The sequence below is a fragment of the Ovis aries genome, chromosome 4 (assembly GCF_016772045.2).
Source record: "Ovis aries strain OAR_USU_Benz2616 breed Rambouillet chromosome 4, ARS-UI_Ramb_v3.0, whole genome shotgun sequence".
NCBI lineage: Eukaryota > Metazoa > Chordata > Mammalia > Artiodactyla > Bovidae > Ovis > Ovis aries.
In genome coordinates this window covers 17,128,539-17,152,629 of record NC_056057.1, presented here as the reverse complement: position 1 = coordinate 17,152,629, position 24,091 = coordinate 17,128,539, and the positions used below count along the sequence as shown (strand labels likewise).

The 24,091-nt window shown below is 43.5% G+C and overlaps 1 protein-coding gene, 1 long non-coding RNA gene and 1 pseudogene across 29 annotated transcripts in view; 1 reads left to right on the top strand and 2 right to left on the bottom strand.

Annotated features, from left to right (window-relative positions):
* Positions 1-383: 383 nt before the first annotated feature.
* LOC101121594 (elongation factor 1-beta-like) lies at positions 384-1,297 on the bottom strand (annotated as a pseudogene).
* Positions 1,298-12,487: 11,190 nt separating this feature from the next.
* On the bottom strand, positions 12,488-19,838 carry LOC132659667 (uncharacterized). 2 transcript variants are annotated; one of them, XR_009600331.1, is made up of 3 exons: positions 19,592-19,838; positions 18,258-18,311; positions 12,488-12,613 (listed from the first exon to the last, which is right to left on the bottom strand). It is a non-coding gene; the product is annotated as an uncharacterized LOC132659667 (long non-coding RNA). The 2 variants fall into 2 exon arrangements; XR_009600330.1 differs by lacking the exon at positions 12,488-12,613 and having other exon boundaries at positions 16,891-18,311.
* The window catches only part of ICA1 (islet cell autoantigen 1), a 165,574-nt gene continuing 160,140 nt past the window's right edge, over positions 18,658-24,091 (top strand). For 12 of the 27 annotated variants that reach the window (XM_027968491.3, XM_027968488.3, XM_060414517.1 and 9 more), the window contains exon 1: positions 19,074-19,153. The gene's annotated coding sequence lies outside the window, so the exon portion shown is untranslated. Of the gene's footprint in view, positions 18,802-19,073; positions 19,154-19,846; positions 19,974-21,143; positions 21,259-24,091 lie in introns of those variants that run through there. The other 15 variants (XM_060414521.1, XM_060414518.1, XM_060414511.1 and 12 more) reach the window with 3 other exon arrangements.

Genomic DNA, 24,091 nt, shown 5'->3' with positions numbered 1-24,091 from the left:
AATAAAGAGCACAACTTGTCTGCGGAAGCAGGGAGTGGCAGGAAGATGGGCAGAGAGCTGTGTTTATAACTGGAGTTTTATGCGAAAGATTTGGAAAAAGATTAATCAGTTTGTCTGCCCTCACCCTGACCCAGGGCATTCCAGGTGGCCCTAGTGGTAAAGACTGCGCCTGCCAGTGCAGGAGACAAAAGAGACTCAGGTTCTGTCCTTGGACTGGGAAGATCCCCTGGAGGAGGGCATGGCAACCCACTCTAGTATTCTTGCCTAGAGAATCCCATGGACAGACAGAGGAGCCTGGAGGGCTTCAGTCCATGGGGTCACAAAGAGTTGGACAAGACTGAAACAACTTAGCCTGTGCACACAATCTAACCTAACCTTTCTGTTTTTAATCTTTCAAACGTTTATTTCAGGGCACTGATCCACAGTGGATTTTAGATCTTGTTGAATGCAGCCAGGTCCATAGACTGTACATACGCGACAAAAGCAGTGATCTGCTCCTCCACCCAGCATGTCTGTCCCAACTTTGTCATCTTCAACTACACACTGGATTTGAAGTTTTTTAATGCCATACCAACCAGAACTAGTTTAGAAGAGGCCTGGACCAAGCCGTCCTCTGGAACACTTCTGATGCACTCTAGTTTTGCGAGATCTGTCTCACCATCCCAAGGTTTCACGTCTGATAAGTTGGAAGACTTGGCAACAAGGTCTGGATTTTTGGCCTTCTTTGACTCATACTGCACAAGGCGCCCTTCTCTTCACCCCTTGGCTTCTTCACGTTCCTCCTCCTCCTCAGATCCGAAGTGATCAATGCCATCATCGTCATCTTTACCATCTGTAGCTCCACTTTCTGCGGTGTCTGCCACATTAGCAGGGCCATACTTGCCCAAGGCCTTCTTCACTCCTGACAGGCTGGCCTTTCCCTTTTCGTAAGAGGTGATGTGACTATACCAACAAAGGGCCTAACACAAGTTGGCAAATGGTGGGCGGGAGACGGCTTCAAGTACTCCCACATCTGCTTTTGATGGCACGCACCACTCAATGTGGCTCTTGTCCGCCAAGTGGTCGTTGAGCACCTGGAGGCCTGCGGGGCTTTTTAGGTCTCCATAACCCATGGCGATGGCTAATGGGGAACCGGGCGGCAGCAGAGGGAAAGAAAAGCGCAAGCACTCCACAGCAAGTGCTAAAAGGGAAAAAAAAAAAGTGAAATTTTTGAAGTCTAGTCTTAAGTTTCTTCGAGTTTCAAGTACTGTTGAGTCTGAAGCTTATTCAATACTGATTTACCATAAAAATTGATTAACAATCCACAAGTTTCTTTAAGACATAAAACATAGAATATGAAAATCCAGTAATCCATCCTTATACATTCCTACCAAGTTAACATATTTTAGTAGAAAATCATTTACTGCACGTTTTGCAGAAAGAACACAGTTTACCTGAAACCATAGGCAGATGAAGCCTTTCAGGATGCATTAAAGTGCTGGTGAAAAGTGAAAGTGAAAGTCGCTCAGTCGTGTCCGACTCTTTGCGACCCCGTGGATTATACAGTCCGTGGAATTCTCCAGGCCAGCATACTGGAGTGGGCAGCCTTTCCTTTCTCCAGGGGGTCTTCCCAACCCAGGGATCGAACCCAGGTCTCCTGCATTGCAGGCAGATTCTTTACCAGCTGAGCCACAAGGGAAGCCCAAGAATACTGGCGTGGGTAGTGCTGGTAAATGAAAGTAGACAAATAAAAGCATAGTCATGAAATGAAAGACGAATCAAATACAATTATACCTAACAGTAAAAATAACTAACCCAAGTGATTTATCAAATGTGCTAATGGTGTAATTTAAAGATGAATTGGGTGTTTTGTTTGTTATTGATGTGATTTCTGATGTAAAGGGTTTTTTCTTTGCTTTTATATCCAGGTCGGTTCTAGATGGCTGTTTCCTCAAGAATGGGCCACAAACCAACAAACCAAGGGAAAAGACAAATATGGGGAAAGGTCAGGATGAAGGAGGAAAGGAAAACAGAAAGAGAAGGAAAGGGAGTATTTCCTCATTGTAAACCAATGCGTTCACTGTGTCTTCTCTGACCCAGGCTCCATGCTAGGATCGGCAACAAAAGTCAATAGGCCTTACTGCTCCAAGCCTACCAGCTGTTGGAAGAGGTCATCCAGAGAACATGACCACCAGTTAACCAGGAGCTGGACCTGCACATCTGGAGGCTTCTTACACCCTCCCTTGCCCTTGGAATGTATGTTCTGCCCACCATTCTCACAGTGGGAACAGTTTCAAGGACACAGCCTTGACAGAGCTATGTTTATTGAGACCATCTGGATGGTATACAAGACAGAACACTGTCAAGGCCTCTACATAAACTCTAAAGATTCTGGTGGGCAGCTGAGGACATCTACTCATCTTGCAGCTGCCCAAGACAAGCCTTTTATGTAAGTTCCTTTGCCTATTAACTGCCACCTACCAGTCTAGAGTTGCCTGCCTCTTTGTTCTCTCCTTGCCCTCGGTCCCCGTGCTGTAGTCCATGGGGTCGCAAAGAGTCAGACATGACTGAGCAGCTGAACTGAACTGAACTGCCCTCTGTCCATGGAATTTTCCAGGCAAGAATACTGCAGTGGGTAGCCATTTCCTTCTTCAGAGGATCTTCCCGACCCAGAGGTTGAGCTCATATCTCTTGCATCTCCTGCACTGGCAGATGGATTCTTTCCCACTACACCACCTGTGTGCTGTGCTGTGCTCAGTCACTCAGTCGTGTCCAACTCTTCGTGACTCCATGGGCCCGCCAGGCTTCTCTGCCCATGGGATTCTCCAGGCAAGAATGCTGGAGTGGGTTGCCATTTCCTCCTCCAGGGGATCTTCCCAACCCAGGGATCGAACCCAGGTCTCCCACACTGCAGGCAGATTCTTTACCAGCTGAGCCACCAGGGAGCCCCTAAACACATGGTTACCTAAAATTATTTGCACAAAGATGAAGCACAGCAAGGAAGAGAACACAGAGTTCCTTACAGAGTTTTGTGTCTGAATCCTATGAGCCCTTCCTTTGGTGAACTACCTTACCGAAGCTTCCCCAGCCACTTAGTTCCATAGAGCCAATACTCAAAGTGCAGTGTGCACTGGAATAACCTAGGCAGATAGCTTAGAATCCAGAATCTTCAGCTTCAACCCAAAGGTTAATCCACCAGGTCTGGATAGAGTGTACGTTGTTAACGAGCCTCTCAGGTGCTCCCCATGCACCATGAAGCTGAAGAAAGTGATTCTGAAAGTGATTCGGCCCTAGAGAGACAGATTCAGGTCAGTGGAGGACCCACACATTCTCTGAATTTTTAGAAATGCAGATAGTAATTATAGCCATTAGAAAGTTTGAGTATAAATCAAAAAGGCCAGTTCAGATATTTAAAAAAAAAAAAAAAACCCTGCAAGATTGTATTAAAGATTGAATGGTACTGGTAATAAAGAATGGTACCCATACAGCTTCAAAATTTTTTACTTTGTTTTTTATTTTCTTTATGGCTGCACTGGGTCGCCTTTTCTGCTCTCGATCTCTAGTTCTGGCGGGCAGGGGCTGGTCTCTAGTTGTGGTGCATGAGCTTCCCTTCCTGGCAGAGTACTAGCTCTAGGCATGCAGATTCTGGAGCACAGTCTCAGTAATTGTGGCACATGGGTTTAGTTGCCCCACGGCATGTGGAATCTTCCTGCACCAGGGATCAAACCCATGTCCCCCACTTTGGCAAGCAGCTTCGTAACCACTAGACCACCAGGGAAGTCCTGGCTTCAGATATTTTTTGAACTATTCTAAAATTGTTTTCTGCTTACATGATGAAGAGAGAGTTCTGACAGGAGAAAAGCAGAACATTTATGACTAAATATCGTGGATAAAGCAAAAGGCCTAAATAGACATAAACAGCAGACTCGCCATGGTTAGCAACAGGGCAACAGAATGACATGTTTATCTTTATAAACTTGTCCTTGCTGGAGCCCCACTCCAGATCTACGGAGTCAAAATCTTTGAGGATAAACCCCTGTCAAGGAACATGTTGATACACTGTAAGAGCTGAGAACCACTGCTTTAAACCAGGGCCACTTGAAGGAAATTCACCTAAATAGTAAGGTTAGCTTTCTGAATGATGGTTTCCTTCACAAGCTGAATCTATCCCACTAAACTGTTGAACTGATCATCACAATTATAAGCACTACAAATACATATATATATAATATTAAAATTATTACTGGCAAATTTGTTAATTTTCATTTAAAATATTTTAAAGCCTAAAATATAATTAGGTTTATATAAAGTTTTATCATTTAGGCTTCGCTGGTGGCTCAGACGGTAAAGAATCTGCTTGCATTGTGGAAGACCCCCAGTTCAATCCCTGGGGCAGGAAGATCAGATCCCCTGGAGAAGGAAATAGCAACCCACTCCAGTATTCTTGCCTGGAGAATTCCATGGACCAAGAATCCTAGATGGCTAGAGTCCATGGGGTCGCAAAGAGTCTGACACAACTGAGCAACTAACACACAAAGTTTTATCATTTATAACATATATTCACCTGTATTAATGAGAGTAACATTTTCGAATGGAAGGTATTGTCCACATTTGACTTATGCAGAAACAGAGAGAGTAAATTAGTCCAGTGATTCCCAAGCTTGTTTGTGTGTTGACATCAATCACTCGGTGGGGGAACGTCGAAAAATACTGATGCCTGTGTCACAGCACTAGAGAATGTGATTTAATTAATCTTGGGTGTGGCCTGGGTTTTGGAATTTTTTAGAGACCCTGTGTGGGCTTTCCTGGTAGTTCAGATGGTAAAGAAGCCCTGTGATTCTAATTTGCAGACAAGTTTAAGAAACCCTGGACTAGCCCCCAGTCACTCAGATGGTAATTAACAAGGCTGGAATTCAGGCATTCTGACATCAGGTTAATGCTCATGGAATTGTATTTGGCATAATGATCAAAGAGAACCATTAACCTCAACCAATATTTATTAAGTTTCTCAATAGAACAGAGTTTCCAAATTTCTCTGGCCATAAGAATCAACTCAGTTGGGTGTTAAAAATACAGATTCTGAGCATCTTCCACAGAACTTTCTGATTCCGTAGGTTTGGAAAGGCCCAAAAGGCCTGGAGTATGCGCATGCTTCACAAGCCACCTTAGTCTACTTGGGATGCTGTAACAGACCCTGGGTGGCTTGTAAAAAATAGAAATTTCTCAGTTCTGGGGGCCGGGAAGTCCAAGAGCAAGATACTGGCAGATTCGGTGGCAGGTGAGAGCCCTCTTTCTGGTTCATAAATGGTTGTCCTCCTACTGCGTCTGCACACACAGAGAGAGCTCTCTGGGGTCTCTTTTATGAGGAGAGAGTAGCTCATGCATGCTCAGTCATGTCCAACTCTTTTTGACCCCATGGACCATAGTCCGCCAGGCTCTTCTTGTCCATGGGATTCTCCAGGCAAGCATACTGGAGTGGATTGCCATTTCCTCCTCCAAGGGATCTTCCTGACCCAGGGATCGAACCCACACCTCCTGTATCTCTTGCATTGCAGGTGGGTTCTTTACTCCTCAAGCCTTGAGGGAAACCCCTTTGGTTGTTCTTCAGTCTCTGTCTTGTCTGACTGTTTACGACCCCGTGGGCTGTAGCACACCAGGCCCTCTGTCCTCTACTGTCTACTGGAGTTTGCTCAGATTCATGTCTGTTGAGTCAGTGATGCTATCCAACCATCTCATCCTTGCAGCCCTCTTCTTTTGCCTTCAATCTCTCCCAGCATCAGGCTCTTTTCCAGTGAGTCAGCTCTTCACATCAGGTGGCCAGAGTAGTGGAGTTTCAGCTTCAGCATCAGTCCTTCCAATGCATATTCAGGGTTGATTTTCTTTAGGATTGAGGGGTTTGATCTCCTTGCAGTCCAAGGGACTCTCAAGAGCCTTCCCCAACACCACAGTTCAAAAGCATCAATTCTTTGGCACTCAGCCTTCTTTATGGTCCAACTCTCACATCCATACCATACATGACTACTGGAAAAACCATAGCTTTCGCTATATGGACCTTTGTTGGCAAAGTGATATCTCTGCTTTTTAATATGGTGTCTAGATTTGTCATGGCTTTCCTTCCAAGGAGCAAGCATCTTTTAATTTCATGCCATCTGCAGTGATTTTGGAGCCCCCAAAATAAAATCTATCACTGCTTCCACTTTTGGCCCTTTTATGAGGACACTAACTCTATTCATGAAGGCTCTGCCCTCAGGACCTAATCACCTCCCAAAGGCTCTACCCCAAATACATTGGGGATTAGATTTCAGCCTACAAATTTGGAAACACACACACATCTACAGTCTATAGAACAGGTACTTACATGATTTTTAGGATAAAAAAAGAGTGGAAGAAACTATAACAAAGATTATCAAACCACATCATTCAGTCCATAATAGTACTATTGAATGTCAAAGTTAGGATTAAAACATGGCTAAGGATTAATGAAGAGACATTACCCAACACAAAGCCAAGAGACATAATTGACACTCATCCTGGAAGGATCTAGTTGTATAAAACTATTTATTCATTAATTCAAGAAATTTTCTTTAAAAAAAAATTGTGTGTCAGGTCTTAGCTGCAGCACGTGGGATCTATGATCTCTGTTGCAGCATGCAGGATCTTTTAGTTGTGGCATCTGGAAGCTTATTTCCTGACCAGGCACTGAAACTAAGCCCCCTGAATTGGGAGTTCAGGGTCTTAGCCACAGGCCCATCAAGGAAGTCCTCAAGAAACTTACACATCTAAAGCACTCTGGTAGATAAACACAAGATAAAGTCAGAATTTTTGCTCTCAAAGACCTAATTATTTATGTACATCTCTTGTGGGAAAATACAAACTGTTTGAGCTGAGTATGGGATATAAGTCCAGGAGTCCTTATTTTCCTGAGAAGGTTACCATTTAAGATTGCTTCAGCAAGCCTGTAATGAGAACTCTAACAGGCATTTGGGAGATACAGAAAATGTTGTGGCAGTGGCTGTGATAATAATAAGAGAAGGGCCAGGAGGTACTGGGATACCCTAAACTCAGAGTTGAAGGACAGCTCCAGTGAAAGTCTGACCTTGCAGCAGGAGACAGTGATCATTCTGGTGTGAATGAGTCCAGAAAGAGGGGAGTGAACATCAGGACTGAGGAAGAAGAGATGACAAGCAGGAATCAGTTGGAAGGTGAGTAAGGCAAATTAGGAATGATAAACGTTTTGAATTTCTTGATCAGGCATTTGATTTTGATGTAACCTTTGGAAGATTTTATAGCTGGGACTGAAGCCAGGAAATCATAATAGTGTTTAATTAACTTCATACTTTAAAAGTAATTCTGAGACATAGATTCTGTCTTCTATTACTTTACACATCATCACCCCTTCCACCATCACCCAACATACCCAGAGAGTCACACTCACACACATACATGCAATTCTTAGCATAAAGCAGGTACAAAAATAAGTACTGAAAATACTTATATTGCAACCATCTAAACTGGCTTAGTATTGAAGTATCAATAAATATACAACCCTAGGTGGAAAGATTGTAAGTTCCAGGTAAGAAACGCCCAGGGTTGGATAGATAATGGAAATAAGACTGAGAACAGTGGACAGAAAAGCTGAGCAACACTAGTTAAAGAAACCGTAGTCCCTTGTACTGAACCATAAACCTGAAGTGAAACAGAATTTAATAGCTGAGTATGAGGTAATCTACTAGAAAGGAATTCAAAATAATTTTGAGGCTTTTCAGCTTGCCTGAACACATAAGAGAAAGAGCTCTGGAAGGAAAACATGGTTGAGTCATGTCAAATTGGAGATAATAAGTTCTAATTAAACAAATGATAAACCATCCTAGTAGTGATATGCTGAACCTAAGAGTAAAATAGAAAAGCCCTGATATATATATATAGGAAAAAAGAGTTCATGATACCTGTTCCCACTCAAATCTGGACTACATCTGACCTCCATGAAAAGCAGATTTTTTTTTTAATTGGAGGAAAATTGCTTTACAATTTTGCATTGGTTTCTGTTGTACAACAATGCAAATCAGTCATAAATATATATATTTCCCCTCCTTCTAGAGCCTCAGTCTCCCTTCTAGGTCACCATAGAGCGCCAGGCAGGGCTCCCTGTGAGATACAGCAGCCTCCCACTAGCCATCTACTTTACACGATACTGTATATATGTCAACACTACTCTCTCAATTGGCCCACCCTCTCCGTCACCTGCTATATCCGGTCTGTTCTCTACATCTGCATCTCTATTCCTTCCCTGCAAATGTGTTCATCAGTACCATTTTTTCTAGATGCCGTACATAGGCGTTAATATAGGATATTTGCTTGTCTGTTTCTGACTTACTTCCCTCTGTATAACAGGTTCTAGGCTCAGGAAAGCAGAGATTCTTAGAATCACTTCTAGCTTTTTCAATCCCAATGCTCTTCTACATGTTTTCATAACCAGCTCAAGACTGTCACCCAGGAATAAAATCACTTGAAATAGGAGGAAAACTAGAACCTGAACTAGTGTAAGGGTCTCACCATTAGGGAGTCTCTAAGATTTACCTAAGCAGTTCTCATTTGAGATGGCAGCAGCAACGGCAAGCAGAGGAAAGCCACAGACTTTTAGCACTGGAAGGAATCTTAAAGGTTGGTCTAGAGGTCAGAAGCATAAAATGTTAAATCAATAAGGAATTTGAAGTCAATAAGAAATCATATAACCAGGATTTCCAAACATTTTCAAAGGTAAGGATCTCTTCTATTTATTTCGAGTGTCAAAATTTTAATCTTCCTTATATCTGCAAATTGTAAAATTCAGTATGTACACTATAAAACAAATCCAAGCATTACCACAGAATATAAGTGAAAATGCAACTTTCCCCCTCCTGCAACCTCAGCCCAAAGATCACTCCCTAGAGACAGCCTCTGTTAACATTTTAGCGAATATTATTAAAAGCCTATGCTTATATATAAAATATTTACTTAAATAGAATCATATTTCACATGGAGTTGTGCAAGCTGCTATTTTCACTCAAAAGAAAAAGAAAGAAAGAAAACATCTTGACCTCATTTTTAAAATAGCTGTCAGTGTTCCAATACCTAAATGTACCATAATTTAGTTAACTAACCCTTCCTTTAGAAGGACAATTTACTGTTTTAAAGTTTTAATATTATAAACAGTGTTGTGATGCTCATCTCCAAATGTTCACTTTTGTACATTCACCTAATTATTTCTGTGGGAAAAACAAAATCTAAAAGTGGAAATGTGAGATCACAGGCATGCACAATCAACATTCTGTATATATTGCCAAGTTACACCCCATAAAGCAATGCAAAATTTTTATTTCCAACCTAAGCATCCATTAGTAGATACGTGGATAAAAAAGTTGGGATCTATATATATCATATTTAATATATATAAATATTATTCTCCCTGGAGTAGGAAATGGCAATCCCACTCCAGTATTATTGCCTGGAAAATTCCATGGACAAAGGAGTCTGGTGGATTATAGCCTATGGGGTCACAAACAGTCGGACACAACTGAGTGATTGAGCATGCACACATAATATTATTCAGCCAAAAAACAGGGAATCCTACCATTTTCAACAATAAGGATGCACCCAAACAGCATTACGTTAAGTGAAATAAATCAGACAGAGAAAGACAAATACTATATGATCTTGCTTACATGTGGAATCTAAAAAAAAAGCAAGACCCTCCAAACTCATAGAAAGACAGATCAGACTCGTGGTTACTATAGGCCAATGGTGCAAGAGGAGAAACAGCAGGATAATGACTAAAAATACAAACTTTTAGTCATAAGATAGGTAAGTACTAGGGACATAATATCGGAGAAGGCACTGGAGACCCTCTCCAGCACTCTTGCCTGGAGAATCCTGTGGACAGAGGAGCCTGGTAGGCTGCAGTCCATGGGGTCGCTAAGAGTCGGACACGACTGAGCGACTTCACTTTCACTTTTCACTTTCATGCATTGGAGAAGGAAATGGCAACCCACTCCAGTGTTCTTGCCTGGAGAATCCCAGGGACGGCGGAGCCTGATGGGCTGCCGCCTATGGGGTAGCACAGAGTTGGACATGACTGAAGTGACTTAGCAGCAGCAGCAGCAGGGACATTATATACAACCTGATGACTGTAGCTAACACTGCTCCATGATACACAAGATATTTGTTGAGAGAATAGAGTCCAAGAGGTCTCATCATAAGAGAACTTTTTAATTTTTATTATACCTGTATAAGAAGATGGATGTCAGTTAAACCTACTGCAATACTCATCTCACAATACACATAAATCAAACCATCAAGCTATACACTTGAGACTTCTACAGGGATGTATGTCAATTATTTTGCCATAATACTGGAAAAAATTCTGTTTTCATCCTGTTTATGAGAGTACGGACTTGTCCATGTCCGATATCTTCAACACTAAGAATTATGCTTTTTTCATGTTTGACAATATGATAAAAATGTTTTTAAGTTGAAAATTTTGTATTGAAAAATTCTTTTGAAAAATTTTGCTAGTTTAATTTCTTCTTTTATGAATTGTCTGTCCCTGGGCTTTTCAGTGGGAGTGTTCATGAAAACCCTTCTTCGATACTAAAAAATTCTTAGACTCTCTCCCACTAAATAGCAATATTAATTACACACATAATATTGACCAACAAAATACATGATACAAAGTTACTGTTAACTCATTAATTACCAAGATAGAGTAACAGGAACCAGATGTATGCCTCCACCTGAAATAAGTAAAACAGATAATGCCATTCAAATATTAGATATTAGGGGAAAATATTGATCCTTCCATCCCTCCACTGAAGTCTCTGGCACTGATTTCTTTTTTCTTTTCCATCTCCATAGTTTTGCCTTTTCCAGAATGTCATATAACTGGAGTCATACAGTGTGAGACCTTTTTGGACTGGCTTCTTTCATTTAGCAGCATGCTTTTAAGGTTCCTCCACGTCTTTTCTCAATAGCAAACTTTTAAACACTGACTAATATTTCACTGTGTGGAGGTTTACTTATCTACTCACCCATTAAAAGACATCTTGCTTGCTCCGAATTTTGGACAGTTGTGAATAAAGCTGCCATAAATGTTCACATGCAGCTTTTTATGTGACATGTTTTCAACGCATTTGCATAAAAACTAGGAAGTGAAATTGCAGGTTAGTGTGTTAACAGCATGTTTAGTTTTATAAGAAACTGCCAGATACTGGGTTTCCCAGGTGGTGCTAGAGGTAAAGAACCTGCCTACCAATGCAGGAGACCTAAGAGATGTGGGTTCAATCCCTGGGTTGGGAAGATCCTCTGGAGTGTAGGAAATGGCAACCCACGCCACTATTCTTGTCTGGAAAATCCCATGGCTAGAGGAGCCTGGCAGGCTACTGTCCATAGGGTCACAAAGAGTTGGACATGACCTAATGACTTAGCGTGCAGGCACACCAGACTATCTTCCAAAGTGGCTATATCAATTTATATTTGCACCAGCAATGAATGATGGTTCCTTTTGCTTTACATTCTCAACTGTATTTGGTGTTTTTCAGTGTTTTGGATTCTAGTAATTTGCAATTCCTTAAGGACAGAAGCACAAGCTGGCATCAGGATTGCCAGGAGAAATATCAATAACCTCAGATATGCAGATGATACCACTCTTATGGCAGAAAGCAAAGAGGAACTAAAGAGCCTCTTGATGAAACTGAAAGAGAAGAGTGAAAAAGCTGGCTTGAAACTTAACAGTCAGAAAACGAAGATTATGGTATATGGTCCCATCATTTCATGGCAAATAGATGGGGAAACAATGGAAACAGTGATAGACTTTCTTTTCTTGCGCTCCAAAATCACTGCAGATGGTGACTGCAGCCATGAAATTAAAAAGACACTTGCTCCTTGGAAGAAAAGCTATGACCAACCTAGACAGCATATTAAAAAGCAGAGATATTATTTTGCCAACAAAGGTCTATCTAGTCAAAGCTATGGTTTTTCCAGTACTCATGTTATGGATGTGAGAGTTCGACCGAAAGCTGAGCACCGAAGAACTGATGCTTTTGAACGGTGGTGTTGGAGAAGACTCTTTAGAGTCCCTTGGACTGCAAGAAGATCCAATCAGTCAGTACTAAAGGAAATCAGTCCTGAATATTCATTGGAAGGACAGATGTTGAACCTGAAACTCCAATACTTTGGCCACCTGATGTGAAGAACTGACTCATTGGAAAAGACCCTGATGCTGGGAAAGATTGAAGGCAGGAGGAGGAGAAGGGGATGACAGAGGATGAGATGGTTGGATGGCATCATTGATTTGATGGACATGAGTTTGAGCAATCTCCACGAGTTGGTGGACAGGGAAGCCTGGAGTGCTGCAGTCCATGGGGTTGCAAAGAGTCGGACATGATGGAGTGACGGAACTGAAGTGAACTTAACAATATCATCGGGGAGATGAATTAATTAGGATAAAGGCTGGGCTATAATAATATTCAAAATATAATGGAACGAACTTTATTTCCTTCTCATAAAACAATCCACTATGGGCAAATCAGGTGGTTAGGGATCCATCTCTTTTTCATCCTCAAAGTATTTCCCCCATCTGCATGGCCAGACAGGATCCAACCTGTGGGAAAGGGGGAAGGCAAAGGTAAGGCGTGTGTTTCTTTCAAAGGCATGACCTGAAAGTTATACACATGTGTCTCAGCCACATTGTGTTGGCCAGAACCTGGTCACATGGCCATGCCACGCCATAAAGGAAGCTAGAAAATACAGTCTTCAGCTGGGCAAAATATGCTCGGTTGAAATTTGTATTACTGTAGAAAAAAATAAATAGTGAGACATGACTAACAGTATCTGTTACTAGTTACAGACACTAACAGTAAGAAAGTTAGCAATGGAGTTAAAATGAGAGTAGAAGGGGCTTCCCTGGTGGACCAGCGTTAAGAATCTGCCTGCCATTGCAAGGGACACAGGTTCAATCCCTGTGTTGTGGCAGATCCCACATGCTGCAAGGCAGCTAAGCGGATGCGCCACAGCTACTGAACCTGTGCTCTAAAACCTGAAAGCCACAAAGATTGAGCCCACATGCCCTAGACCCCATGCTCCATGAGAGAAGCCACCGCAATGAGAAGCCCGCACACCGCAGCGAGAGAGTAGTCCCCATTCTCCGCAACCAGAAAAAGCCCGCACAGAGCAATGAAGACCCAGCACAGCCAATAAATATGCAGATAAAATTTTTTACTAAAAAAGTAGAAGAGGAAAAGTGCATCTGATTGGGGATTTGGAAACAGGAGTTATAGTCCTAATTCAGCCTTACTCTGATTAAACCAAATTTGGACCCGTGTGTTTCAACCTGAGTTCTTAGTAAGTCTTCGAAACTGTCCCTGTGCACAGAGAAAAAGACACAGCAAAGACCTAGAGCTCACCTTCGTAATCTTTAAGTCCTGTTTTTAATTAGACAGTGACCCTTTGAGGTGGTCATTATCCAAAAGTCTGCCAAAACCAAGGGATGGCTATGACCTCTGTGCTAAAATTTGCCCAGATCCCAGCACAGATCCTAGTGAGAAGCAGGGTTATACTGGATGGCACATGATTAAGTAAAATTCTCCACTGGCAGTGAATAAGATGTCCCTTTTTTATGCCATCACCAGCAATTTTCTTGCAGAAGTTTCAGTGAAAGATACTGGGGGTGGAAGTGTAGGGAGCTGCATTATTTATATATAAATCTAAGCTGGTGCAGCAATGAAAATAATTACCTTTCTCTTCAGTGTAAAAGAAGCCTTTTCATTGTAGCCTGAATTTTGAAAGGAAAGGAAGTTAATTTTAATTAACGAGTTAATGCTTTTAATTAAACATCTGTTCTATTTTCACATGCACATAGAGGTTTGCTTAAAGATACAATCAGTCCATCCTAAAGGAAATCAACACTGAATATTCACTGGAAGGACTGATGCTGAAGCTGAAGATTCAATACTTTGACCACTTGATGTGAAGAGCCAACTCACTGGAAAAGAGCCTGATGCTGGGAAAGACTGAAGGCAAAAGAAGGTGGATGAGATGGTTAGATAGCATCACTGACTCAATGGACATAAATTTGAGCAAACTCCAGGAAATAGTGGAGGACAGAGGAGCCTGGCATTGCTGCAGTCCATGGGGTCGCAAAGAGTTGGACACGACAAAGCAACTGAACAACAAATAACTAAATGATGAGAGTAATTCTAGTAGTCATGTATGGATGTGAGAGTTGGACTGGGAAGAAAGCTGAGCACCAAAGAATTGATGCTTTTGAACCATGGTGTTGGAGAAGACTCTTGAGAGTCCCTTGAACTGCAAGGAGATCCAACCAGTCCATTCTAGAGATCAGTCCTGGAATTTCTTTGGAAGGAATGATGCTAAAGCTGAAACTCCAGTACTTTGGCCACCTCATGAGAAGAGTTGACTCATTGGAAAAGACTCTGATGCTGGGAGGGATTGGGGGCAGGAGGAGAAAGGGACAATAGAGGATGAGATGGTTGGATGGCATCACTGATTCGATGGACGTGAGTTTGAGTGAACTCCAGTAGTTGGTGATGGACAGGGAGGCCTGGCGTGCTGCAATTTCATGGGGTCGCAGAGTTGGACACAACTGAGCAACTTAACTGAACTGAACTGAATAATAGAAGCTTTGTTTTGCTACGTGCAGAACACAACTGATCACAAGAATTAAACAAAAACTGGTCAATATATTTAGTACATATCCTTGAGTACATCTAATTTCTGTACTACAAGATACAGTGAATAAACAACTCTATCTCCTCCAATAAAATTTAGCTTAATCCTTCTTTAAATTTTGATCACTGATAAAAATCAAACAAATTTAATAACTTTTAAAACATCATTTTTTTCAAAATTTACTCCTATAGATTATCTGATTTTAATCATCTAGCAACTCTGAAGCAAAAACATTTTTCATAATGAACAGATATTTGCATGGGTAGCTCATATTAAACACATTGATAATAAGAATAATTTAAGCTCTACCCTAGCAGGTACCAAAAGAGTATAGATGATGATGTCAAAGATGAGTCATAAAAGGATTTCAGAGCTCTAGAAAGCTGTATCTTTCTGGATGAATGGCAGAGCAGATATTTGCTTTATGGTGCCCATTCACCAAGAGGCACAAGGATCCTGCCTCACTTGCTCTTGTTGGCTGAGAGCACAAGCAGCATTCAGAACATTAAAATATATTACAAACAGTACACTAACATCTATACTATGTAGATGGATAATTTGTCTATATATATTCATACATACAATTTATGCATGTATATGTGTTGGTATATACATATATGTATGTGTGTGTGTGCGTGTGTGTTTCTTCTCCAGCCCTAAGCAAACACCAATCTGCTTCGTCTCTGTAGATTTCCCTATCCTAGACTTTATATGAATGGGATTATATAATACATTGACTTGACTTTTGTGGTGACTTCTTTCACGTAGAATGTTTTCAAGGTTCATCCAAGACACAGCATGTATCAGTATTTTGTCCTTTTTCACGACCCAATAATATTCCACTGCACTACATTTTATTATTCATTCATCCACTTATGGTTGGATTGTTTCTACCTTTTGACTGCTTTGAATAATGCTGGTATATGAGCAAGTTTTTGTGTGGACACAGGTCTTCACTTCTTGTGGCTATATACATAGGAGCGGAATTGCTGGGTCATATGTTAACTGTGGACTTCCCTGGCGGCTCAGATGGTAAAGCGTCTGTCTACAATGTGGGAGACCTGGGTTCCATCCCTGGGTCGGGAAGATCCGCTGGAGAAGGAAATGGCAATCCACTCCAGTACTATTGCACCTGAGGAACTGCCTGATCATTTTTCGAAGTGGATACATCCTTCTACATTCCCACCAGCAACGTATGAAGATTCCTCTTTCTCCACATTCCAGCTTGGATTTTTCTTTAAATAATAGCTTATTTGCTAAGAATGGTGGCACAGGAGAGGAGGGCAGCACCCCAAGGAGCTAGCAGAGGCCATACAGCCCTGGACAGCCTACTTTCCAATTCTTCTAATGTGGGAATAAAATAAATCTCTATCTCATTTAATCCACTGTTATTGTGTGTCTCTGCTAAGGGCAGCCTAACACAATTCCTAATTCATGTGGTCCCATTAGCAATCTAGAACCTGGGAAGCACCCCCCAAAAGATCATTGAACATGTAAAGACTTTTTGATCCTGCTACATTCTAGAAAACGCACATTATTTCTTCCACAACTTCACATTCCAGCATTCAAGAGCCATTCTCTTCTTAGTACCTGTGTTCCAATTATCTGCATTTTGAGGTGATACTGTGAACACACAAGCAGCTTGCCATCCGACTGGCTCTAGATGTCTAGATTTGGCTCATTAACAAACATATCCACCCCAAAGCCAATCTTCTCAGAAATTGTTTCCGGTTCTCACTAGCACCTTGTGGGTGCTCTGCAAGACTGAAACAACTTGGTATACAGACGCAATGGAAGTATTATAAATGGAGCAATTTTTCAAATGGGAAGGGAAAGCCCTCACTGTGGCAATGCAGGACAAGCACCGGTTTATTATTTCTTCCTTTAAGTATTATCCCCAATGTTAGGACAACCCAAATAATGATGAAAAGTCATTTAACACCTTATGTTAAACTCTTTATGTTAAATCCAAGGCATTTCAGTGCCATGTTGACTAACATGGCCTTTTGTAAGGTACAAGGAAACCTGAGTAATTAGTTTCACGGATCAGCTTTCTTTCTCACTTCCCCGAGTACCTGTGTTCCAATTATTTGCATTTTGAGCAGATGCTGTGAATATACAAGCAACCTGCCATTCTACTAGCTCTAGATGTCTGAAGCTCATCGATGCCAAAGCTCATTAACAAATGTATCTACCACAAAGCCAATCTTTAATAAATAGGGTTTCTAATATGTTTTCAGGTAACTACTAAATAACCATTGGTGGAAAGGACAACATTAGAATCAGGAAATTTTGTGACCTATTTCTCTCTCAATGCTTTAACTAATTGATACATTCAGCCAACATTTATTGAGCAACTACTATGTTACAAATAACACTTCATTCTGTTAAAAAAAAAAAGTTTCTTTTAAACTTCCTAAGCTAGGTTTTTACAGTAAGTTAATGGTTCTTGGAATCAAATATTTTAAAACAAAATATCTTAATCATCTCCCTTTTGCAAGGAAGTCTTTTCTCATTTTAAAAGGACTTTTCCCCCCTTTTTATAAACAGGACAATCATTTGGCTTGTGTTGTCTACAGATTCATTTGAGTGCTTCTTATAAATGCCAGTTATATAGGAGCAATGTTTTTCTCTTACCAAATTTCTCCTGAATCTCAGCTTCTCGTCAATCTGCTGTTTTGTAGATCCTATTCATTCAGCATTTGGTTTATTCACAAACATGTTTTAAGGACTTGATATTTGCTCAGCTCTATATTTTGTGCCCTACTGGGACAGGCTCAAATCCATCTATGACAAACAGAAACCCCAAAGAAAATATCCAGAGAATTATGTCAACTTTAAAAGTTATATAAATTCCTGAAGCGGTACCATCTTACTACCTTTCTATTAAAAAATCAGCATCTTCTCCTATACTGTTTTCTGTTTCCATCTTGGTCAGACATCTTTCTATCGTGTGTGTGTTAGCCATTCAGTCCTATCGCACTTTTTGCAACCCCGTAGACTGTAGCCCACCAAGCTCCTCTGTCCATGGAATACTCCAGGCAAGAATATTGGAGTGGGTTGCCACTTCCTTCTCCAGGGGATCTTCCTGACCCAGGGATTGAACCCGGATCTCCTGAATTGCAAGGGGCTTCTATAATGTTTGAGCCATCAGGGAAGCCCCTTTCTATCTTGAGATTAAACTAAATCTCTTGGTTCAGACAACCCTGGATTTAAACTTATGCTCAACATCCTATTTGCTGAATGCCTTTATGGTACTCTGGGCAACGTTTACATCTGTAAAATATGGATAATACTCTACCCACATTATTGGGTTGCTGAAGGATTACAGTGAAGTACACAGCATACGCCTGGCACGTAACAAGCAGCCCATTCATGTTATCTGTGGATTTCTGGCTTGTTTGCGTCATTACTCAATAATTATCTTTCCTTTCACCCTGTTAAATTGTTTCAATCGGTGACTATTCAATGAACCTTTTAAGAAATATATAACATGAGGGATGAGTCACAGCGCTTTAGGACTGCTTTTCAGCATAGATGGTTTTAGCAAGCAACACCTTTTCTTCATGTGATCACGGCAGGGTACTCAAAAACAAGACATTGGTTCTTTCCTGTTGACAAAGAATAAAAGATGAAATTACTTAAGTGTCAGTAACCTAAGTAAAAAAGATATGTGAAAAATGGAGACGGAAAAAAAATATATATATATATATGTATACAGTTGTTTTTCTTTTCATAGAGCCTTTTAACACTAAGCCCACACTTGATTCCCAGATAGAGGCCTCTGTAACTTTTTTTGGCATTGGAGTCAAGACGTGTCCTGTCGTCTAAAGCCACGGAAATCTATCGTGGAGGCAAGTAGCACGCGCAAAGCACTGCACAGTGGGAACCCTGGGGCGTTCGCGGCTGCTCCCACCTGTCGGCCAGGTCATTGTGACGCAAATTCTACGGACACGTGGAACACCTGCGGGAGAGCCGGGGCGGGGTCACCCTGGGCGGTAGATCCGAGCGGGGGGCACCCCAGGAGATGGGGGTCGAGGAAGGACCCGAGGGAGTAGAGAGGAGACTCACTCCCCCCATCCCGGACCCGCCCCAAACAAGGTGAGACCATCGGCCCCTCCCTCCTCTGGGTCCCGGGGTCCTGCTGAGAGGGGTCGCCCGCCGGGCGTCCGCGGAGGGGAGAGACGGGGAGGGGAGGCGACGGCGGGGTCCCGGCCCTGGGAGCTCGCCGGGAGGCGAGGGCGCCCGCTCCCCCCGACCGCTGCGCTGCGCTGCGGCGCGCGCGGGCTCCGCCGGCTGCGATTCCGGCTGGCGGCGAGCGCCGCAGGAAGGACCGGTTCCTGTGCTCCCTCCGCCCCCTTCCCTCGCCTTCTGCTGACGCTGACGTCGGGCGAGGGAGCTGGAGGAGCGCTCCGTTCGCGGCCGGGAGGCTCCCGGGGGCCGGGGCTCCGAGGTACCTGCCCTCCGGGGCCCGGGCGGGGGCGAGCCGGGCGGGCGGCAGGCTGCCGCGGGAGGTTCCCGGCAGCCGGGGCGGTCGGGGGCGCCAGCCCGGGGCCGCCAACCCTGCCCTCCGCGCGCGGGGTGACAGACAGGTGGCCTCCTCCTGCGCCCTCACCGCCGCGCGGGCACCGCCGCAGCCCCTTCCCCTCCCCCGCCTCCGCCCTGGGGCCCGGGAAGGTCTGGAGGAGGCGCGCGCCTGCAGAGCGCGCGTCCGCCCCGGGGCAGCGGGAGGGAAGCGTTCCCGGCTCCGGCCGCGCCTCCGGGCTCCGCGTCGGCAGCGCCCTTCCCCCTCCCGCCCGCCCCACCCCGCCGGGCCCAGCCTCCCGGCCCTTCCGGCCCCGGGACCCCGCGGTCCCTCCCGGGCTGGGGCTTGACTTGTTGCTGAGTTCACCTGCCGCAGCTCCCGGTGCTCGGCTTTTCTCTTCTCCCCGTTCCCCATCTTTGGCGGAGGCGGGAGGGAGCCCTGGAAGCACGCGTACCAGGGGGCCTGAGGTGGATCCCCCCCCGGGTGAGGTGCTCCGAGCCTCGGACCCGCCTGGAGCGGGAGCCCCTAAGCAGGCCGGGTCCCCGCGAGCCCCGCGCGCCCGTTTCCCCTGGGTGCCGCTGCCGCCGCCTTTCCTGCCTCGCGCTGTCCTGCTTCCTCTAGGAACGAACACATCCTGTTATTACGTCCGCCTCTGCCCAGAGCGACCGTCCATTAACCTTTCCCGTTGCCTTTTGACTTGGCGTGCCCCCAGAGGCCCCTCAGCTTCTCTTTGGGCGTCTTAAAAACGGTGCGTGAGCCTTTTCCCTGGCGAAAGGCATGTAGTTTAGAAAGGGAATTGGGTTCTCTTCTAGATACCATAAAAAATTATCACGAGCAAGGGTGCTGGGTGGCAGCCTTAGAATCTGAGATCTGGTAACTTTATACAAATTATCAGGGCCTGGAAAATGTACTACCTACCAGCTGGTTTGAAAATGATATTGAATGTGGGAAGGAAAGCACAGAAGACATTGGCCATTAATGTCCTATAAATTATGACTCATTGCAAACATGTCCATGTCCAAACATTTCAGTAAAAACTCGCCAGAAAAATACCAGGTTGGTTTCTGAAGACCTTTAGTTTGGTGTTTTTGAGATCTGAACTGTTCCCTGGGCTGAAGGAATGAAGTAGGAAATGCCCACTGGTTTGTAATCCGTGGTCCAGATTCTGTTTCTTACATTCTGTTCAAGGCACACTTTTTTTTTTTTTTTTTACTTTTAATTAAGTTTTCAAGTCCGTGTTTGTTTGTTTGTTTGTTTGGGGTTTCTGTCTTTGTTTTTGAAACATCATGTGTAGAGAATACATGCCATAGGGGCAAAATTCTTTGACTGCCAAATATATATCTAATTTAAGGAGATGTGAGCGACTTCATTTTCACTTTTCACTTTCATGCATTGGAGAAGGAAATGGCAACCCACTCCAGCGTTCTTGCCTGGAGAATCCCAGGGACTGGGGAGCCTGTTGGGCTGGCGTCTATGGGGTAGCACAGAGTCGGACACGACTGAGGCGACTTAGCAGCAGCAGCAGCAGCCTTCAAACTGTATCTTTTTTTGCACTAAATAGGTAAAGAGTTGTACTGCTATTATAGGATGAATCTTTAGAAAATGACAGTTAAGCTGTTGAATACTAATTATAATAGTGGAGAGATCCAAGGCTAAAAAGCTGATTGTGGACACTCAACCTAACGGGGCATTAATTTCTAAAGACACCGGATAGTAAACACTTGGGAACTTTATTTTATAGCTCTTTCCTTCATTTGATCCACTTTTATATCTATCTGACTGCTTTCTCTGAGCGTCTTTATTGCCATGCATTTCTCTCCACATCAGGCTTATGAAAAAGAAGATTTTGTTACCCAAAAAACCTTCAAAACTGCTGCATTTTTAGTGTATTTGACTAAAGAGTACATTTTTTTTTCAGGTGCCGGCAGGTTTATCAGAGAAAGAGATGTGTGGCAACTGTGAAATGATATGGCAGGGTCAACCTGTTTCCGTGTGAACTTTTAAGTTACAGAAACCTCATACAGGAGAATGTGGTAAAGTTAATAGGCCACAAGGATCAGGAAGAATTTTTCCTTTTTATTGGTTGAGCTGTGCACCTGGAAGCCTGAGGATGGGTGGGAACATTTAGGATCAGTGCACTGGCTACTAATGTCCTTTTTATTCCATCTGCACTTTCAGATTTATGGAAACCTTGGACAAGGATGCTATCTGTATGTTTATGTCCATGAGGCAACATAGATCACTGATTAATTCACCTTTTCCCCTTCTTCACCCCCATCCAGAATCTGTCTCAGTAAAGCCTTTAAACTCAAGTACCAGTATAGGAGGAACATTCGCCCCTCCCCCACCGCCCCGGCTGTCGCATTTTATACCACGGTCATATCTAGTGCCGTGGAGGATGGGCAAGGACAGGCTTTGGATCCCAGTGGAGCAGGATTGGAGCCCCAGCTGCAACACATAATTAGCTATGTGACCTTGAGCAAGTTGCTTCAGCTTTCCAGGTCCTTATTTGCTTATCTATAGAGCAGGAATATCCACCTTACATTTATATATATATATGCATTGGAGAAGGAAATGGCAACCCACTCCAGTATTCTTGCCTGGAGAATCCCCATGGACAGAGGAGCCTTGCAGGTTACAGTCTGTGGGGTCACAAAGAGTTGGACAGGACTGAGCACACACACACAGCAGGACTCAAGTAATAGTAGATTAATTATTCTTTCACACGCTAAACATATGTGCTATCTATATCTGAAAAGGATGCTTCTGCCTTTCCCTCATGATAGAGAATGCGTTCCAGTTGGTTTTGAGTTGTTGCAGTGATTTTGTACCAATACTGAGAATTTGGGCTTTATGGAATCCTCCCTGAAGCTGGAGAATGGAGTCTGTGGTTGAGGAATAAAACAAAGCTAATTTGTTCCATTAGGGGTAGATCTTCTAAACCCCTGACACTCAAATGTGATCCATGGACCAGCAACATTGACTTCCCTGAGAGCTTGTAAGACAGGTGGAATCTCAACCCACCCTCCCTCGACCCCATGTCCACTGAATAAGAATCTTTTCTTAACAAGATCCCCAAGTGAGTCCTGTGTAGATTAAAGTTAGTGAAGCATTGTCCTAAGCTGGTATTTATTAAACTTTTCTTTCTGATAGAATCATTTGGGGGCTTGTTAAGTGTGGATTCCCAGCCAGGCGTCTCCCATCTGCTGTAGTTTATCAGGTAGCTCTGATGCCCCAGGCTTCTCCCACTGATCTTTGAGAACATGCTCACTCAGTGGTGTCTGACTCTTTGTGATCCCATGGACTGTAGCCCACCAGGCTCTTCTCGCCATGGGATTTCCCAGGCAAGAACACTGGAGTGGGTTACCATTTCCTTCTCCAGGGGATCTTCCTGACCCAGGGATCAAACCCGGATCTCCTGCATCTGCATGAATGGCAGGGGGATTCTTTACCACTGAGCCACCTGGGAAGCCCAGTTTTTGAGAAACATTGCACCAAGCTTTTTATGCAGCAGAGTATACTAAGATGGGCCTCTGCCCTCTTCTTTAACAGAGCATTTTGGCAGATACGACCTTTGATAGTCAATTCCCTTTGAGGTAAATAGGTGTCATAAATCCCTGTCTATCTGCTTAGGAAAATTAGGACTATGGCCATGATTTGCCGCTCTGGATAACGCATATGGTAGATGCGTTAACCTCTATAAATTCTAGTTAACCATGCTTGCATGACTCTAGCATCCCAATTAATGCCCTGAAGTAATTTCAGATTTCAGTGAATCTCTCCAGGACACAGATGACTCTAAGGTGTTTTATACACACTTTTAAAACAAAGCCTTCCTTCTGTGTGACTCCCGGCCAATTACTTAGGATAAGTAACTGATTTTGAGCTTCAGCCATAAAATGAGGATGATGTCCCCTGGACAGTGTTGCCAGGATAAGCATACTGTGCACAGAGCATTCATGTTGGCGTCTGAGAAGTGCTAGTTCGTCAACTAATAGTAGCTACTTGTCTCATTGTAAACCTAGTGAGAGAATGAGTTCTTGGAGAGTTGAGAAAATGGCATTGCTCATGATGAGCAGTCTCTCCTGCTGGTTAGATGATGTCATTCATGGGGCCTTCGGCCAAATCAGAGAAGAGGGGTTGTCGCTCAGTTTTCAGCAAGCATCTGTTGTGTGGGTCATATGTCATGCATCGTTCCAATGCTGGGAATCCCAAGCTGAGACCCAGACCCTTCCCTGCTCTGGAGAAGCCTGCAGCCTAGTGAGGGAGATCAGTAGGTCAGGTGACGATGACATTTCAGGAAAGATAGGGAGAGGTGAAGCCCAGGGCAGAGACACCCAACCCAGGTCGGGGAGAGGGCGGAGAAAACTTGAGACGATTCATGGAGGAAGTGACCCTTGAGTTAAGCCTTAAAGGGCCAATAAGAATTTGGCAGGTCAGAAAAGGTGATGAGTCGAGGGAGAGTTTCCCACACAGTACCCAGGTGTACAGAGGGAAGGCATACTGGCAACTAGTCCTCATGCCTGGAGCCCATTGTGCATGTATGTCCCTTACTGTCTGAATGACCTTGGGCAAGTTTGATCAATCTGTGAGTTGAGAGGCTTAAATGTATTAACCAGGGTAAGCATAGGACTCATTTCAATTTTGTGCTGCACAGTCATGGAGAGCTGGTGGAGATATTAGTAGAAAATGAGGGACTGATGTTAAAAAGCTGTTAGAATTAGAGGAAAGTAAAGGGGTCATTTTTAGAAGACATTTTACAGAAAGTACATAGAATCGAAAGAGGATGCCTGAAAAAGACACCGGAATGCAATGAGTTACCATGGGGTCGGATACACGAGGTATATGTATTCTGTGATGACCAAT